General features: G+C 42.3%; 1 pseudogene; it reads left to right on the top strand.

Moving 5' to 3' along the window:
• Nucleotides 1-3,014: 3,014 nt before the first annotated feature.
• Nucleotides 3,015-4,742, top strand: LOC114888960 (annotated as a pseudogene).
• Nucleotides 4,743-5,633: the final 891 nt, after the last annotated feature.

Genomic DNA, 5,633 nt, shown 5'->3' with positions numbered 1-5,633 from the left:
AACCCATGATTGTTGCCCATTTTTCCCCCTGCACCACACTCTTTTCCTTGGTCTAAAATATATCCTACTTCACTATTCACTGTAAAATGGTTTTGAGAACTATTCTGATCATTTTCTGATGTGCCTGCTCCTGGCCAAAGTGATAGTTCTGAGAGAGAGGCACCATGACCTAACTGGGGCCAACCAGGTTTATTCCTGAGATTTTTAAACATGGGTGCTAAATTCACCTCTTCCACACTCAAAAGGCATTGGTCCTACATCAATAAATAACTTTAAATATAAACTTATTTTTTTTAATGATTCCCTACTTTAACAATATTTTGATAAACTAGTCAACTGCTTGATGATATCAATAAGTTATATTGGGGCAACTGGCTAATCATTTAGGGGAAAAAAATTTAGAAAAATCTAACCCCTTCCTCCCATCTTACCAGAAAGTTAAGTTCAAATAGACTTTTTTTTTTTTTTTTGGTGACACCATGTGGCACGTGGGATCTTATTTCCCCGACCGGGGATAGAACCCATGCCCCCTGCATTGGGAGCATTGGAGTCTTGCTCACTCTGCCAGGGAAGTCCCTCAAATAGACTGAATATCAAAAACAAAACTAAAGAAGTACTAGAAGAAAAGTAGTCTTGAGTTACAGAGGGATAGCCTAAACATATCCCCAAGGGTGGTGTTGACAAAGATAGGGAAAATGAGCCCTTTCACTAGAACCTGGACGAAAAGGTCAAACTCTTTGTCCCAGCAATTCTCACTTTAAGAAATTTAGTTCAGGAGAATTGGACATGTGCAAAAAGCTATGTAAATACACACAAATGCAAGTTCAAGTAACAAAAGATATCAGTATCCTGGTTACAACATAATTTTACAAAATGCTACCATTGGGGGAAAGTAGGCAAAGTGTACAAGGGATCTCTGTATTATTTCTCACAACTACATGTAAATCTGTAATTATTGCAAAAAAAAGCCACATACAAATATGCCTATTAAAGTTTCTGTAATAGGGCTTCCGTGGTGGCACAGTGGTTAAGAGTCCCCGTGCCGATGCAGGGGACGCGGGTTCGTGCCCCGGTCCGGGAGGACCCCACATGCCGCGGAGCGGCTGGGCCCGTGAGCCATGGCTGCTGAGCCTGCGCGTCCGGAGCCTGTGCTCTGCAACGGGAGAGGCAACAACAGTGAGAGGCTCGCGTACCGCAAAAAAAAAAAAAAAAAATTTCTGTAATAATAAAATTGAAAGTAAACTAAATGTCCAACAAGAGACATCTGGCAAAACAATTGGTTTAAACAAATTATGGTACAATGAGGAATACCAGGTGCTCATTAAGAATGATCATGCATATTATTTATTGACATAAAAAGGTATTTAGGACATTGCTGAGTGAAGAAAGCAGGTTACAAGTCAAAGGTGAAATCCCTGTCTGTTATGTATGCATTTGTTTACAAAATAAATGGTGGGACAAAAGCATATAAACCTTCTTTGGAAAGGAAAAAAATCAGAAATGTTTCCCTCTCGAAACTAGAAGTTCTCTCCTGATCAGTAATGCACTTGCTAACTGAAACAAGTGAATTCAGTCCTTGACTCTTCATTCCTTAAGCCACTGACATTCTAGGAGTTAAAAATTTTAGCGCTAATAAACTTCGTGGTTATACACATTTACACCCTTTATAGAATGTAGTTATTCCTTACACATATGCAACATTGCTTAGATAAATACATATTACATCAACTATAAATTACAAAAGAATGGCTATTGAGAAAATAAGGGATTCAAAAATTAGTTGATAAGTGATACAATAAGTTTTCTAAGCCTTTTTGTTTAGGCTACATTGCATCCCTCTCTTCCTCCTGCAGTGGAATTTTTAAAAATGATTTCTGGCCATTTTTCCTGAAACCCAAACACATAGCAAATCTGCGTTTGTTTTTTGGCTGTGCCTCGCAGCTTACGGGATCTTAGTTCTCCGACCAGGGATTGAACCCAGGCCCTCGGCAGCGAGAGCGCAGAGTCCTAACCACTGGACCACCAGGGAATTCCCACATAGAAAATTTTTTAATTAACTTTTTTTCCTACAGTAATGGATGTTTGTTCTTGCCTGCCTCAGTAATAACACTTTTGGAAAATTATTGTCTGAAAAATGAAACGTTTGTGTCCAAAAGAGTTCATTGAAGCATTGTTTACACTGGTGAAAAACCGGGAACAGCACAGATGTCCCACAATAGAAGAACTAATTAAGCTGGCACATCCTTACTTACCATGTATTATAGAATCAGTTAAAAGTCATGTTTTCCCAAAATATTTGGTAGCACAGGAAAGTTCTCATTCTGTTAGGAAGAGGGCGGAAAAGATACGAAACTCATATAATTTGTCAAAACTCAATTATAAAATGGTGCATTTTACTGTGTGTAAATTAGATCACAATAAAGTAGGGAGGAAAAGCTATCTTTCAGACAGTATGAGGCTCAAATATAAACCAGTGCTTCTCAAACCTGTGTTTCAAATCCCTTAGGGATCTTGTTAAACTGCAGATTCTGATTCAGTAGGTCTGGGGTGAGGCCTGAAATTGTACTACTAACAAGTTCCCAAGTGATGTCAATACTACTGGTTGGAGACCCTGCTTGGAACAGCAGAGGTGTAAACTCTGGACCAGTGCTTCTCTGCGTGTGGCCTCTGGACTGACTGTGGCAGCAAGACCGGAGAGTTGGTTAGAAATTCTTATTATCGGGCCCACCCCAGAACTACTGACTTAAAAGCACTTGTATTAACAAGCACTCCAGCTAATCCTGATGGACACTAAAGTTCGAGAATGCAATATGCATTGAAAGGCCTTATTGCAAGTTGCAGCAAAATGCCAGTTGCTTTCCTCTGGATAATGAGATTCGGGTGATTTTTGTTTTCTTCTTCGTATCTTCCTATAGCTTACAAAAATAGTGATGTTACATGTTTTCTTTCAAAATGAAAATAACTTTTAATTTTTTTTCTGGTTATAAAAGTAATATATGGGTTCCAGTTCTAACATGATGCTGAACTGGTACCACTCCAGGAGTTGCCCTCAGGTGTTTTTCACTCATGGGCTGCCTCCTTGCAAATCTGAGCAGGCTGTATTGAAAAACCCTGTGATGGTTAATTGTATGTGTCAACTTGACTGAGTTAAGGCATGCCCAGATAGGTGCTAAAATATTACTTCTGAGTGTGTCTGTGAGGGTGTCTCTGGCAAAGATTAGCATGTAACTCAGTAGACTGAGTTAAGATGATTCCCACCAATGCGGGTGGGATCATCCAATCCACTGAGGACCTGAATAGAACAAAAAGGTGGAGGGAGGGTGAATTCGCTCTAAGCTGAGGCGTCTATCTTCTGCCCTTGGACGTCAGTGCTCCTGGGTCTCAGGCCTTCAGACTCAAACTGAATTACACCCCCAGCTTTCCCAATTCTCCAGTTTGCGGATGGCAGATCGTGGGACTTCCCAGCCTCCATAACTGTGAGCTAATTCCTATAACAAATTATATATATATATATGTATATGTATATATATATACCTCCTGTTGGTTCTGTTTTTCTCCAAAGTCCATTTTGGTACCTAAAGAACCCAGGATGACCTAGGATAGTGGATGCGGCAGCCTTGGTTCTGAATGCTGCAGAGAAGATCACACGGACCTGTAAAGAAATCCAGATCGAAACTACGAGGGACTTCCCTGGTGGCACAGTGGTTAAGAATCCACCTGTCAATGCAGGGGACACAGGTTCAGTTCCTGGTCCGGGAAGATCCCACATGCTGCGGAGCAACTAAGCCCGTGCACCACAATTACTGAGCCTACGCTCTAGAGCCCATGAGCCACAACTACTGAGCCTGCGTGCCACAACTACTGAAGCCCACTCTCCTAGAGGCCATGCTCCGTAACAAGAGAAGCCACCACAATAAGAAGCCCGCGCACCGCAACGAAGAGTAGACCTGCTCGCCGCAACTAGAGAAAGCCCACACACAGCAACGAAGACCCAACACAGCCAAAAATAAATAAATAAAATTTATTTTTAAGAAAACAAAAGGGCTTCCCTGGTGGCACAGTGGTGAGAGTCCGCCTGCCCATGCAGGGGACACGGGTTCGTGCCCCGGTCCGGGAAGATCCCACGTGCCGCGGAGCGGCTGGGCCCGTGAGCCATGGCCGCTGAGCCTGCGCGTCCGGAGCCTGTGCTCCGCAACGGGAGAGGCCGCAACAGTGAGAGGCCCATGTACCGCAAAAAAAAAAAGAACTACAATGAGGTATCACACCGGTCATAATGGCCATCATCAAAAAGTCTACAGCCATCCAGACTGAGGGAGACCCGGAAACTTAGGGCCACATGAGATACAGCCACGGCCGCATCGGCAAACACCGGAAGCACCCGGGAGGCCGCGGTAATGCTGGTGGCATGCATCACCACAGGATCAACTTCCACAAATATCACCCAGGATACTTTGGGAAAGTTGTTATCTGGCATTACCACTTAAAGAGGAACCAGAGCTTCTGCCCAGCTCTCAACCGTGATAAATTGTGGAACCTTGGTCGGTGAGCAGACACAGGTAAATGTTGTCAAGAACAAGACGAGCTGCTCCTATCATTGATGTGGTGCCATCAGGCTACTATCAATACAAAGTTCTGAGGAAGGGAAAGCTCCCAAAGCAGCCTGCATCGTAAAGGTCAAATTCTTCAGCGGAAGAGTTGAGAAGATTAAGGGTGTGGGTGGGGCATGTGTCCTAGTAGCTTGAAGCCACCTGGTGGAAGATTCATTAAATGTTAACAACTGCTTAAAAAAAAAAAGTCTACAAATAATAAATGCTGGAGAGAGCGTGGAGAAAAGGGAGCCCTCCTACACTGTTGGTGGGAATGTAAATTGGTGCAGCCACTATGGAGAACATTATGGACGTTCCTTAAAAAACTAAAACTAGAACTACCATATGATCCAGCAATCCCACTCCTGGGCATATACCCTGAGAAAACCATAATTCAAAAATATACATGCACCCCAATGTTCATAGCAGCACTATTTACAATAGCCAGGTCATGGAAGCAACCTAAATGTCCATCAACAGAAGAATGGATAAAGAAGATGTGGCACATATATACAATGGAATATTACTCAGCCATAAAAAAGAACAAAATAATGCCATTTGCAGCAACATGGATGGACCTAGAGATTGTCGTACTGAGTAGAGTCAGACACAGAAAGACAAATACCATATGATATCACTTATATGTGGAACCTAAAAAAAGGGAACAAATGAACTTTATAAAACAGAAGTAGAGTCTCAGATGTAGAAAACAAACATGGTTACCAGGGGATAAGGAGGAGGTGGGGGAGGGATAAACTGGGAGATTGGGACTGACATATACACACTACTATATAAAATAGATAACTAATAATAACCTGCTGTGCTCTGTAATGACCTCCATAGGAAAAGAACCTTAAAAAATAAAAGTCTACAAATAATAAATGCTGGAGAGGGTGTGGCGAAAAGGAAATCCTCCTACACTGTTGGTGGGAATGTAAATTGGTGCAGCCACTGTGGAAAACAGTATGGAGGTTCCTTAAAAAACTAAAAATAGAGTTACCATGTGATCCAGCAATCCCACTCCTGGGCATATATCCAGAAAAGATC

The sequence above is a fragment of the Monodon monoceros genome, unplaced genomic scaffold (assembly GCF_005190385.1).
Source record: "Monodon monoceros isolate NGI ecotype Baffin Bay Population unplaced genomic scaffold, NGI_Narwhal_1 Super_Scaffold_9, whole genome shotgun sequence".
Classification (NCBI taxonomy): domain Eukaryota; kingdom Metazoa; phylum Chordata; class Mammalia; order Artiodactyla; family Monodontidae; genus Monodon; species Monodon monoceros.
This window is presented reverse-complemented; position numbering and strand designations above follow the sequence as displayed.